Here is a 14778-nt window from a genome sequence, read left to right as displayed (position 1 = left end):
CTCTATAGCCTGTCTCTGGGGATAGGTGTCTGGGGATAGGTCTACAGCATTGGCTGCTTCCTTGGAATTTCTCTAGCTTCTGCAAAAATATTTAAAACATATTTGTCTTGTCTGCTCAAGTATTTGCTGCAACCTTTTTACCTTAATGTCATAAAGCGGAAGCCCCTCTCTCCCTCCCTCTGTCCCTGTCTCTCTCTCTCTCTCTTTTGCCAACTGGTAACTGCGGTGTCAGGGAGAAAGCTGAATTGTAAAGGAGGGAGAGCAAGGACAGGGTAAATCTGGTGCCACAGGAGGCTACGCTAGAGAAGAGGGCTCCACTGGCCAGTGATAGTGAGAGTAGAATGGGGAAAAGAAGAGGGAAATATTCCGGTGCAGCACGTGCTGACTGGCAGGGGCATGAAGGTGGTCTTGGGAAGGGAGAGAAAATAGGAGAGGGTGGCATTTTAAAGGAGAAGAAATTAAGTTGATTTCAACCTTTTGATTGAGCAGAGAAGGTAGCATAGTGAAGCAGTCAGAAATGTGGGTCTAAAGTCAGACCGCCTCAGTTCAAATCACAGCTCCACCACTTATTATGTGGCCTTGAGAAAGCTGTGTGTCCTTGAGCTAATTAATTAGCCTCTCTGGGCCTCCGTTTCCTCGTCTGTAAAATGAGAATAATAATAGCAGCTGCCTCATAGGATTGTTTTAAAGATAAATAAAATAATCCACGTGAAGCACTTAGATATTACTTAGGAAAGGTGAACTAATATAACATTATGGGTAAAAAATACTACATTTTATTATGGCCAACACTTCAAGAGTATTTAATATGTGCGGGCTCTGTTCTAAAGAGCTGCATATGTTAGCATATTATTCTTATTAGCATAACTAATAAGAAGAATCCTATGAGGATCACATAAGGCAAGTACTGCATTATTTTTATATTATTTTTAGTGATCAGGAAACTGAGACACAGAGAGATTAATTAGGTGGCCTGAAGACACACAGCTAGTTGGTGGCAGAGCCAGGATTCAAACCCAGGCAGTCTGACTCCAGCATCTGTGCTTTTATCTGCATCTCTTTTCAAGCGATTAGCAGGGCCTCACGGACATCGGTGTGGAGATGCTAATAGGAAGGTGGAAATTCAAATCTGGACACTGAGGAGAGCGGTCAGAGCTTGAAATGGTTCCTTTGGGAGGCATCAGTGTGGATGATAGAGCTCAGTCTGGGGGCATGAGATTCCTACCTAGAGAGAAAAGAAAGCGTTACTAGCTCAAAGTTGGGGGATCCTTATGCATGGAAGAAGAAGGCCTAGCAAGGGAAGCTGAGGTGCAGGTGAGCTGAGTGAGGACAGGTCAAACAAGGAAGATGCTCAAAAGATAGACTTGCTCTTGTGTGAAGTCAAAACAAATAAGCGAAGTGGCTGTTGAATTTAGCAATTAGGATCTTTTTGGTAAGTTCCTGGAAAGTACTTTCTCAAAACCATAGCAGGATGGGATACAAGTATTTTTTAGGAAAGTGAATTGCCAAGTCGTCCTAAGTTTTCAAAGAACAGAAAGAGAAGGAAGCAGGTGGATGCGTGGACAGGGGAGGGAGGGCTGCTCTGAGGTGGGGGAGGTTGAAGCCTGTTTATATGGTCACCATTTCTCTGTAAGTTTCATATGTTTTAATACCCTTGTCGTGACTTTCCCCAAGATCATTATACCCCAATCTCTAGTTGGGGAACATTACCACCTGACACAGTGAAATTTATTCCATTCCATTTATAAAGCACGCTTGGCAAAGGGCTGATTAGTTGCCTCGTGAGGAATGAAAGCCAGTCTTACTATGATGTAGTGTGGAGGAGGAGTGCCTGGTAATAATTGGGGAAAATTCTGTTTTTATTAGGGCCTGAGGCAGTGATCACATTAAAGCCAAATCCACTTATGTGCTGTTTTAAAATATCATTGATTATGAGATCTGAAGCCATTTTATGGGGGACCTGTAGCTGGAAGAATGCACATTATAAAATTTAATAGGTTCTAAAATAATTCTAGGTAAGACAGAGACCAGAGCTTCCACATTTGAATATTATAATAACATTATGCTAACATTCACCCAATTAAATACTGATTGTGAAATGCCATCACAACTGTTTAATGCTATGATGTGTTAAGTAAAAGAAGCCAAATGTAGAATTGTATGTGCAAGTGGAATAAAATGTCAATAATGAAATGAGGAAAAACAGTCACTATATTAGATGACAGGCTTATAAGTGATTCTTTAGTTTTGAAATGTATCTGTTGGTTTTTTAACAGTTAAATTTCTTTAAAAAGGTTCATGTGAACTACAGCTCCTTTTATGTAACCACTAGAGGCCCAGTGCACAAAATTCGTGCATGGGGGGGGGGTCTCCTCAGCCCAGCCTGCACCCTCTCCAATCCAGGACCCCTCAGGGGATGTCCGACTGCCCAGGAATCGGGCCTAAACCGGCAGTCGGACATCCTTCTTGCAATCCAGGACTGCTGGCTCCTAACCGCTCCCTGCCTGCCTGCCTGATCGCCCCTAACCACTCTGCCTGCCTGCCTGATCACCCCTAACCACTCTCCCATGCCTGCCTGATCGCCCTTAACCATCTCTGCCTCGGCCCCCCACCACTGTGGCTTTGTCCGGAAGGATGTCCGGAAGATGTCCAGTCTATCCAGTCTAATTAGCATATTACCCTTTTATTAGTATAGATCCCCGTTGTCTATAGTACTGAGGGCTTTCTAAGCTGCACTTCCTCCCCAGGGTTCTCGGGTGCCCTGAAACCATAAATGCATGGCTTATGTGCACGATTGTTCTGCATTCATGAAATTTCAAGGCAGTGCATGGCTTCATAGCAAGTGATGAGTGTTTTGAGCAGCCTGTACATCCCAGCCCTGTCCCCTGGGGCCTTCCTCCTTCAGGGAACCACAGTACAGATGGTTGACCTGCCTCCCATCCCAAGGTGGCTCCATCAATGTGATATAGTGGTGATCTGTCTTCCTTGCCAACACTGTTTGCAGGCAGCGTATGGTGTGAAAAGGAGACCCAGGACTGCGCATGTGCACTGAGCTCTTTCTAAAGGGCTTATTACTGGGGCCATGAGCTTGTGGCTTTACCCATTGCCCTCTGCCTCCTTCACAGACACCTGCAGAAACCCCGCTTTTCATGCACCGTGAGCAGTGTGGGGGAGCACTGCTGAGAACGTGGGTTTGGACCCCCTAATTGCTCCTTAAGTGCTGTGATCGCAGGCCCGGGTTTCTCATCCATAAGGTGGGGAGACCCCTATCTACTATGTGGACTTGTCATGGGGATTAAATGAGAAAGCAGATGTCAGCATGCATATGAAATGCACCATACATGTTAGTTTCTTTCCCTTCTACATGATTTCTTTGCATGATCACACCATCCACTAACTTGTATATTTATTTGAGCACCTACTATATGTGAAACACCGTGACAAGTACCAACAATATGAAGGGATAAAAATGGAATCTGCAGTATCCTAGGCTACTTGATACATCACATTTAAGAGGAGCATGTGCTAAGTGCCACAGGAATTGTCAACGTGTCTCCATATTTTACTTACAAATGTACTCAGTCAGGTATTGTTGAGCACTTGCTGTGTGCTAGGCCCTCTGCCTCTGCAGCCATGGGGTGCTCAGGCCAGCGCTGGGAGGCAGCGTTCAATCAGGCAATGGTCATACAAACGAGGTTCCTTCAGCTGCTGGCAAATGCCATGGAGACGATGCAGCAGGAGTTGGAGCAGAATGCAGCCAGTGGGATGCTTATTTAGGAGGGGTCACCAGAAAAGACCTCTCAAAGGAAGTGATATTTGAGGTGAGAATGGAATAGAAGGACTCAGCTCGCAGACATCAGTTTCAGGCTAAAGGAGCACCTGGGTGAAGCTCCAGAAGTTGGAGTGTGCTCGGCACCTCTCAACAGTGGACAGAGCCCGGTGTGTCCGGATGGATGCTAAAGGAGGGCACGGTGCGAGTCCCCACTGCTATGACTGGATCAACAAGAACCAAGTGACCATTGGATGGGGGAGAGAAAAAGCCAGCAGGCACAGGCACGAGTTTCCATACTGTGTATCTGGGAAGACTGGGAGCATTAATAGATGAAAAGGTGGATTAGACCATCAGTGGCTGCTCCAATCCTGATGCTTCAATGCCTGTAGCTCACTATCATTGTGATTTGGTGACTGAACTGGGCAGTAGTTGGTGGGTACTGAATTCTGTTACTGAGTTCCACAAGTAAACAGACTAAATGTTGGCAGTAAACTGCCAATGACTTGGTTGCTTGAATGTGATTAAGTAAGTTGAACTCTTTTCGTAATACTCTTCAAAGAAGTTCAATGGAGAATAAAAAAAGAATTTCTAAGAGCAGTATATATAAATGGGGCATATTTAAAAGCAACTCACAAAGACATAATAGAAGAAAAAGAGAAGGTCCTATGACTGCAATGTAGAGCAAGAGCTTGTAAAAGACCCTCATGCAAAATGGGGGAGTTTGTATTGCATTCAGCATACTGGTTTTTTTCTCCTTTCTCAAAGACCATTAGCCAATAGCCCTTATCCTGCTAAGCACAGAGATTAGTCTGGCATTATCTTGGTCTGTAGACTGTGGTCAGACACTCTGAAATGCAACATGAATTTTCATATTTGGTTCATTTTCTAACATTTCGGAAGATGGAAGGAAATTGCAGTATAAGAGAGAAAAGGGCTGGAATGCAAAAAAGCTTTTCTTTTTCAAGAGTAGAAAAGAACACAAATAAATCCCCACTCCACACTTGGATGTAGCTTTGATTCTGTGAATAATTTGGATGACGATGAACTTTGTCTACTTAGAAACCCACGGAAGACACAGATGCTGAATTCCATTAACAACTTGGCATCTCGGTGCTTCACTTCGGCTGATAAAACCACATGTTCTACAAGGGTTGTGCTCATAATCTTATTACCTGTTAACAGGATTTGTGCTTGGAACTCTGAGGGACCCCTTCACCAACTCACTCACATGCCCATTGTCAAGTGCATTTTGATAACAGTTGGTTCAGACAGAACATAAGCCCCACTAACCTGCTTAAGGAGGCTTTAAATATTGTCCAGAAACATTTCTTAGCTCATAGTTCAGAAATTCCATATTAACACGGATAAGCAAGCAGACCCAAGTCAGGATTTAAAAGAAGCCAGTTAAATAACCTGGAATTGGTGATATTCCAAGAGTCAAATCCCTTCTGTCTTGTTGAGGAATGGCATGACACGGGTTGTACCACTCAAGAACCTACTTCTGGGGAAAAGATGAATGACTTGGTGGTCACATTCTACATAATCAAGGAGGGAGTTTCACTGTGTGAGAGATGCTATTTTCAAGAAGGAAATGGGCTGAGGAAATGTATGTGGGTAATTTAGTCATTGTGAAGCATAAGCGGTGGGTAGATGAGTGGGTGGATCAAGATCGATAGTGAAACTCAGTCAGTGTTTACTGAGATCTGCTCACATCAACCAGGTGCCTCTAGGGAAGGGTGAACTGAATGCATCTCAACCTGGGCTTTTTACGTCCTTGTCACAGCCCTGCCCCTGGGGAATTAACCTTCCTGAGGGCAGTCCTTAATCGGCCACTGATGGGAAGTGGTCTATAAACTGCCCAGCTCCCACGCCTCTCTCTGAAGCCTTTTTTTTTTTTTTTTAACAGTCTCTTCTATGTTTCCTGGTAGGATTTTTTCCAGTCTCTATGGAAGTAACTGGCTGAATAATCACCAGTTATTGGCCGCCTTTTGGTCACTGTCTATTCCCACACTTTCTAATAGTGTTTCTGCAAAAAACAAATTCTGTTGAAAACTTTTGCCTCTCTTCTAGAGAAAGCAAAAATAAGATCTCCTCCACCCACTCACCAGCCCTGACTCAGCCATGCCCCTTAAAGCACCAATCGCCCATTTTCCTAGCAAAAACAGCTGGGTTAAGTAAAGAAGCCTTGTGCTCCTAACTCTGGCTTAGCATTTGCATTCCTTTCTCTTTAGCCCTCTTTCACGCTTCCTGTTGGCCGATAGCTCTTTTCACTAGAAATACACCAGAGACATGAATTATAGCCACACAAGGCGGCAAGCGCAGCCACCATCCACGGCTAGGTTTGCTTGACTAAACATTAACTTTATCAAGTTCCTTTTCAAATGACAACTGCTTCATTCTTTCTGCTTCGACTAAAGTTACTTTAGTGTATGGTTGTATGTGTATGTACCTAGGGTTCTCACAGTTTTTTAAAAATAATTTATAAAAAATATTTTTTATTGATTTCAGAGAGGAAGGAAGAGGGAGGGGGGAGGGGAGGAGAGAGGGAGGAGGAGAGAGAGTGTGAGAGAAACATTAATCAGCTGCCTCCAGCACACCCCCTCTTGGGGATAGAGCCCACAACCTGGGCATGTGCCCTGACAGGGAATCAAACTGTGACCTCCTGCTTCATAGGTCAATGCTCAACCACTGAGCCACACTCGCCCGACAAGTTTCTCACAGTTTTGACAATGGAAAATATAGAATTCTTTGTTGTTTAGATGACTTATTAGTCTAACAATGACCACAGTGATAAGTTATAGTCACATGACTCATGAAAAAATTGTCTATATGTTAGAACAGTGCCAAGTGCATATTTAGTTGCAAATAAGGACCCTGAAAATTGTCCCAAATTTGGCCAACTCTTTTGGTGCCACTGCTGCTGGGAAGAGAAATGGTCTCTCTATTAAGATGCCAGCAGGATGGTGCTACTCATGGGAGAAGACCCAAGGAATCGCTAGGAATGTTGCTGGAAGATGGCTTAGGAAAATTAAAAACTCCAAAGAAATCAAGAAGCAAATAGAAACTTTGCCCTTATAAAATGCCAGGCATAGCAATTATGCATCTGTGAGTCAATTACGCATTTGTAAGTCAATTACAAAAAAAGAAAACAGATGAGTTTAAGACTGAATGTATAATGCTGGAAAGGGCTTCACTTTGGGAGAACGATAATTTTAAGAAATGGTTTTAGGTCAAATGAGAAGGGAAGGCTTCCAAAATGCCTCCTAGGAATTAAATTAAAAATGAGTAAACTAATTTTATTTGCGGCTTAAATAAAACTCCCCTGAACTGCTTAATGGGCACCTACCTCCTTTTGAGGTACATTTGAGAGAAAACACAATTTGCAATTATAGGCTAAGGAGATTAATGAATCACTACTTCTTCTTCTTCTTTTTTTTTTTTTTTTGAGAACCAGTGTTTAGAAGGAATTTTTTTTCTGAGTTAGAGTCACAGTAAGCTAGCTAGAAAAGGTGAGCAGAGCTCCTCCCTTAACTAATATAGCAGCCTGTACATTTCCTTACATTCAGGAGCCAAATAATTTATCTTTATATAAAGAGTTGTCTAACACAGTGCCTGACATAGAGTAGGAGCCTACTAAACATGTAAAATGAGTAAACCTACAGCAAGGTTTTCAGCTTGATTACTTTAAATAAATGGGCAGAGGAAGGGCAGAGATGGAGGCAACATCTGTGTTCTCTCTGCCTGGTACTTGCAGGGCACACATAGCATTTGCTAAACAAACCCACGTGCACCCGAGTTCCATGAAGATGTGGTGTTTGTCTGCTTTGTTCAGTGCAGAATTCCTGCTCTTAGGAGAGCCTGGCACATAGTAGGTGCTCACATTACCTGCTGAGTAAACATGGTAAAGGCGATGGAAAGTGCTTTGAAGGTCAAGACCAATATTAGAAATTCAACTTTTATGAGGAGTTTGATTCATATATTTTATTAATTTACTTTTTTTTTTTTTTTTTTTTTTTTTTAATATATTTTATTGATTTTTTACAGAGAGGAAGGGAGAGAGAGATAGAGAGTTAGAAACATCGATGAGAGAGAAACATCGATCAGCTGCCTCCTGCACATCTCCCACTGGGGATATGCCCGCAACCCAGGTACATGCCCTTGACCGGAATCGAACCCGGGACCTCTCAGTCCGCAAGCCGACGCTCTATCCACTGAGCCAAACCGGTTTCGGCAAATTTACTTTTTATAAAGCAATTACTGTCCTGTAATAGACATTTAATAGTTTTAACAATAGAAGCTTATTAATAATATGCCAGACACTTCATATACATGATCTCTTTTCAAATTTATAACGATCTATCGAGGTAGATTCTGTTATCTTCATTTTACAGATAAGAAAATGAAGGTTTAGGAGAATGACTTGATAAAGTGTCCTCAGATAGAAAAAAAAAAAGGCAAAGCTGAGGCTATGTCTTTAATCCAGGGTGCCCACCCTTCATCCCCAAGCTAAGTCTGAATAAGAACTTGGGCACAGGTGGTTTATTTGAGGGGTGGACTCAAGAAGCAGAGTGAGGGAGCAGAAAGAGATAAGGGAGGAGGAACACCTGTAGAGAAGTGTTACTGAGCTGCATTGCACTGGGGGAAAGGGGCTCGTCCCCCTGGTCAGCTCTGAGGAAGCAGGTAGAGTGCATCTCAGGATTGCCTTTCCAAGGACAGGGCTGGACACTGATCTACTAACCCCTCTCCCCCACTGGTTGGCGGCTACCTCTGAGGACATTAAAATCCCTGATTCTGAGCTGCCCTTGGCTCTGGAAAAACACTAAGTGGGAAGATGCTGGTGAGGGAGGGGTGCCCACCACAGCTGCAGCTGAGCTCCAAGCAGGCTGAAGGCTTCAGCAGGAGGACACCAATGCTGCTTGCTCTAACTTATCTGATATATATGAATTGATTTCAGAGAGGAAAGGAGAGAGAGAGAGAGAGAGAGAGAGAGAGAGAGAGAGAGAGAGAGAGAGATAGCAACATCAATGATGAGAGAGAATCATTGATCAACCCGTAACCCAGCATGTGCCCTGACCAGGAATCGAACTGTGACTTCCTGGTTCATAGGTCAATGCTCAACCACTGAGCCACACCAGTAAGGGCCTGCACCCTTTTTTAGTTTTAACTAAGCAGCCATGTTTCCTCCTGCTGAGAGAGAAGCTAAAAACAACACAATGCGATGTCAAGCACAGCTTCTGCCTCCAAGATGCTTATAAACTTAATTTAGAGAAAGCCATGTGCCTGGGAAAAATTAGGCAACAACAATGTTATCTCAGATAAGGGTTTCATCTCCAAAATTTATAGGGAACTCATACAGCTTAATAAAAGGAAGATAAACAACCCAATCAAAGAATCGGCAAAGGACCTAAATAGACACTTTCGGAAAGAGGACAAACAGAAGGCCAACAGACATAAGAAAATATGTTCAAAGTCACTAATCATCTGAGAGATGCAAATCAAAACAACAATGAGGTACCATCTCACACCTGTCAGAATGGCTATCATCAACAAATCAACAAACGACAAGTGCTCTCAAGGATGTGGAGAAAATGGAACCCTCGTGCACTGCTGGTGGGGATGCAGACTGGTGCAGCCACTGTGGAGAACAGTATGGAGTTTCCTCAAAAAACTAAAAATGGAACTCCTATTTGACCGAGTAATCCCACTTCTAGGAATATATCCCAGGAAATCAGAAAGGATACATGCACCCCTATGTTCATAGCAGCACAATTTACAATAGCTAAGATTTGGAAACAGCCTAAGTACCCATTAGCAGATGAGTGGATTAAAAAACTGTGGTACATATAAACAATGGAATACTACGCTGCTGTAAAAAAGTAGGAACTCTTTTACCATTTGCAACAGCATGGATGGATCTGGAGAGCATCGTGCTAAGTGAAATGAGCCAATTGAAGAAAGATAAATACCACGATCTCACTCATTTGTGGAATATAGTGAATAACATAAACTGATGAACAAAAATAGATCCAGAGAGAGAAAAGCATCCAACTGACTGTCAAACCTCAGAGGGTAGGCAGGGGAATGGGGGTAAGAGATCAACCAAAGGACTTGCATGCATGCATATAAGCATAACCAATGGACACAGTCACTAGGGAGTGAGGGCATTTGCTGGGGGGTGGGAGTGGCCGGAGAAAAGTCAATGAAGGCAAAAAAATTTTGTAATAGCTATGTATGGGCAAGGGGGGTACTTGAAATATTAAGGGGACTATTCTGTAAAGTGTATGATTGTCTAACCACTATGTTGTGTACCTGAAACTAATACAGAATAATATTGAATGTGAACTATGATGGGGAAAAAAGATGGAAATTTGTATATGTTTTTCATCATCATCATAATAAAAATAAGTAAATAAATATAAAGAAAAAGGAAAAATAGGCAACAAGATATTCTTAGTAATGAACTATGGAGTACATACAGTATGGCCCTTATGCAAATAAAAATGAATATTTGTTAGAGTATTAGTTTCCTAGGGCTGCTGTAACAAATGACCACAAACTCCGTGGCAAAGATGACACAAGTTTTTCTCTCTCAGTTCTGGAGGTCAGAGTCTGAAATGGGTGGCAGGGCTGCCTTCTTTCCTGGAGGCTCCAGAGGAGAATCTGTGTTGCCTTTTCCAGCTTCGGAGGCTCCTGCACTTTTCAGCACGTGATCCCCTCCCTCTATTTTCACAGCCATAGCACAGCACCTGCTCTCCTCCTGGCCACCTGCACTCACCCCTCTTTTAAGGACCTTTGTGATTACATGGGGGCTACCATGATAGTCTCTCTAAACCAAGATCCTCGATCACATTTCCAAAGTCCCTTCTCTCATCTAAGGTAACTTCTCCACAGGTTTAAGGGATTAGGATGTGCACATCTCTGCAGGGGTTGGGGGCGTTAACCAGGCTACACAGCTAGTGTATTCACATCCTGTCTTGTTTTCTGAAAGAATGTGGTGTTTTCGGAGAGGGGGATGGAGAGTTTAGAAGAGGAAGGGAGACTTTCACTTCCCATATTTTGTTGTCACCTCCTGCCTCCTTTTCATTTTTATTATTGGCATCTATTTTTTCTTCTTTTGCTAAAAAAAGTTACCTGGTTTTTCTGGACCCGGGGAAAATGGGTTACTTTGTTTTCTGCTTTTGCCATTTCTGTATTATAAAAACAACAACTAGCCAGTGTGTTTTTTAAATTATGGTTCATCTGTTAGCATAGGTAGCAAGATGCTGGGAGAGGAGGTAGCGGGAATCAGACTGAGCCTGAGGAACGGGGAGCTGACTCTGACACTGAGTTGTTTGCTTCACCAGGAGGCTTCAGCTTCACCACATTCTACAACAGTGGTCGGCAAACTCATTAGTCAACAGAGCCAAATATCAACAGTACAACGATTGAAATTTCTTTTGAGAGCCAAATTCTTTAAACTTAAACTATATAGGTAGGTACATTGTTATTAACTTAATTAGGGTGCTCCTAAGCTGGCCTTTGCTAAAAACGTCCTCAATCTGAAGGGTCGACCTCAGCGAACGTACCCCCACTTCTTCTAACGCCACTTCTTCAAACTAGACTCGCCCAGGCCGAAAATCGACTTCTGCGCATGGGCCATGAAGTTTCAATCACACTATGTGCATGCCCGCATGTGGTATTTTGTGGAAGAGCCACACTCAAGGGGCCAAAGAGCCACATGTGACTCACAGGCCGCGGTTTGCTGACCACTGTTCTAGGGGACCACAGCATTGCCCTGCCAAAGATGAACTCTCTCCTTTCCCCAACCCAATAAGGATTGTGGGGGAGAAGGGGGCAGTAAACACATGTGCAATAGAAGTCAAAATGGCACGGGGGGAGATGCTTGACCATAGAGGCCTGTCAATCTAACCTGGGAGAGGAATGATTGGCTAGGGGGTGGACCCATAGGAAGCCAGTGAAAGCTTGGGAAGTTGATTGGTTCTTTTGAAAAAGCTCCTGGTTCTTACTGAGCCCAAAATAATATAAACCCAGCTTACCAATGAAGTTCTCTTGTGACCCATATTTTCCCCATGTGTACGCTCTCTCACTCACACGAGAACACATGCATCATGCAAGTCTAGCAGCTGAATGGAGCTGCAACAGACCACACAGGCTCCAACATTATTTCTTAGAGTGCAAGCTCAGAGCCCAGCTCAGGCAGGCGGGGAACCTTGGCTTCCTCCTTCACTGGAGAAAGCAATCCTCCTGTTCGCTTCAGCTGCCTGGCTGCCGGCTGCCATCTTGGTTGGCAGTTAATTTGCATATCTCGCTGATTAGCCAATGGGAAGGGTAGCGAAGTTACGGTTAATTACTATGTTTCTCTATTATTAGATAGGATAGATATGTATTTTAATCATGCCCATGTACATTATGCTACAATAGAAAATAGCAGTGCTAAATGATGCATTCAGCACTGAAAGAGTTTGAACAACCTTTATCAAGCTCTTTTACTGGCCCAGGCCCTGTGTTAACTAAGCATTTCACATGGATCACGTAATCCTTAAGTCCTGTGAAGTTACTTATCCTCGTTGATAAGGATACTGAGACAAGGATATAATGACATTGTTATAAGAATAATGAATGAATGGATAGATGGATGGATGGATGGATGGATGGATGGATGGATGGATGGATAGATGGATGGATTAATGCTTTAGGGGAAGTGAGAAATAAGGTCAGGCAGGTAGCACAGGCCAGGATGAAAGCCAGGATGAGAAGTTTGGAAACCCGTTACTAAAATCAGTGGAGGAATCTATTAGCGTTCAGTGGGCAGAGCCAGAGATGCCAAAAGTTCTGAAATTTGGAGAACAGTAACCCCAGCAAAAGATTATCTCATTTTGTGCTTGATTTTTAGGATTCCACACAGTGTTCAACTAGGTAAAAAGTTCTTTATAATTCTGTATATAAACAAGAAATTTTTTGGTGTGATTTTAATCTGCCTTGAACACGTTAGCTTTATCTAATGCCCATCTTTGCCTCTGCACTTCCCTTCCCAGTATCTCTTCTACAGAATGGTTTCTGAGTTCACCCCACCTACTCTAAATCCAAGCTGATGCATTATAAGTAGGTGCAAACATTTGACTTCAGCATTTTCTTCCAGTGTAGTTATACCTGAACATTTACATTTTAAAAAATATTACTTTATCATAAATTACTCTCCTTTTATTTCTCCTTTATAGTGAAGTCATGGCATAATATTGAGAATTGTTTTCAAATGTGTAGGTAGTAATATTATCTATGGATCTCATTTTGGGGGGAAGGGGGTATTCTGATGCTCTTCACCAAGGGATGCAGAGTCAGATGCCTCTGGGGACCATGCAGGCCTATGTGAGGTGGCCTGTGAATGATACAGTCAGTGGCAGTCTGCCCAACCCACTCAAAGGTATCCATGTTTACATTCTGCTTAAAGGCCCTGGGTAAACCAAACATGGCTGCTGCCTTCTCCCAGCCCAAGGACTTCCATGGTGGGACCTCCATTCTAGAAAGTGGTGAATCACTGAGAACCAGGGGGTGTCCAGCACAATTCCTGCTTTGCTAATCTGTCCCGAACAAGCAGTTTTTCTTCAAAGCACTAAACTCATATAGCACACCTCAGCTTTTTATTCTCATAAGACATATTATTTCATTATAACAAAATGGGGCTAAACTGTACTGTTAGCAATTGTGTTGAGGTGGTTGCTAGGTAACCAATTTGCCCCTTAGGTTTTAGAAGCAGCTGAGGGTGCTAAATATCACATCATAAATCAGGGTGTAAAGGGAGTTCAGACATGCTTTAAGAAGCACTGTCCTCCAGAAGGGCAAATTGTAATTGGTTATTGATGAGATTAAAAAATTAGGATCCAAGTTAAATTTAAAAATGAGGATACACAAACAAGGAGAAGGGGACTTACAATGCCCCAGTGTAAAGGGGATGGTGTAGAAAAGAAATTATAGTCTCATTACTTACATTAGGTAATACAGCTTAATTCAAAGAAGACTAAAAACCAAATTGCTTGCTAATAATGATAATGATAATGATAGATGTAACTTTTGACCTCCTGCTGGCTTCATATGTGCCCGGCACAATGCGGGTACTTGACTTGCATCCTATCATCTAACTGGCACCAATCTACAAGGTAGACATTATAACTATTTTATAAATGAGAAAAACACAGTGCAGGCCTCAACCTGGGTTCATTGAACACAAATCACACCAACCTGACCATCCTTTCTGGAGAGGGTTACTGGGTGAGGTGTATTTTAATTTCAGCAAAAGGAATTGGTCTGCACTATTTCTGTGGATTGGTACATATGATTTGGCAAATAAAATCTGACGGATTTGAGGTGGCCTGGATAATCATGTCCCCGTGGTGCAAAGGCAAGACATCAGTGGGAGCTCTCCTGAGTGCGGGTCACTGTTCCCTGCCTTGCTCCATAGTTCGTCAATATTGGTGAGGATGAGCAATATTGGGAAGCACAGAGTTGAGCGAGGCAGAACATCTGGCCAATAAGGGGTGCTCTGGGAGCCAGACAGTTCAGCTGGGTGAATAACAGTAATAACTGTCATTATCATCATCATCATCATCGTCATCAAGAAGAAACAGGATAGTTTATACAACCTGAATCAAAGTTAAAAGTAACCTTTGGGATGACAGAAAATAAAAAATTTGATCGCTAACCCCTGTGTATACTGGGAGGAAAGGGAATGAGAAGGAAGAGATAACAATACCTATATTCAGGGTGTTCTCTCTCTCTCTCTCTCTCTCTCTCTCTCTCTCTCTCTCTCTCTCTCTTCTCTCCTTTTTTTGTAAAATAATTCATTTGGTGGTCATTGCAGTTGCAGGACTCCTTGTCAAGACCCCAAGCTCTGGAGTCACACTGGGTTCAGATTTAACTCTTATACTTACTAGTGTGTCACTGGAACCGTTAATGTTGTGAAGATTAAATAAGATTTGTATAAAGAATTTACATAATGTAGGGGAGAATGG

The 14778-nt window shown here is 42.8% G+C and overlaps 1 protein-coding gene across 2 annotated transcripts in view; it reads right to left on the bottom strand.

Annotated features, from left to right (window-relative positions):
- CDH13 (cadherin 13) overlaps nt 1-14778 on the bottom strand; it is a gene marked incomplete at its 3' end in the record, with an annotated part of 1052451 nt that overhangs the window by 311398 nt on the left and 726275 nt on the right. The window lies entirely within an intron of this gene.

The sequence above is a fragment of the Myotis nattereri genome (genome assembly GCF_964212035.1).
Source record: "Myotis nattereri genome assembly, chromosome: 15".
NCBI lineage: Eukaryota > Metazoa > Chordata > Mammalia > Chiroptera > Vespertilionidae > Myotis > Myotis nattereri.
Note: the sequence above shows the minus strand (reverse complement) of the source record. Positions and strands in the feature narration are given on the sequence as shown.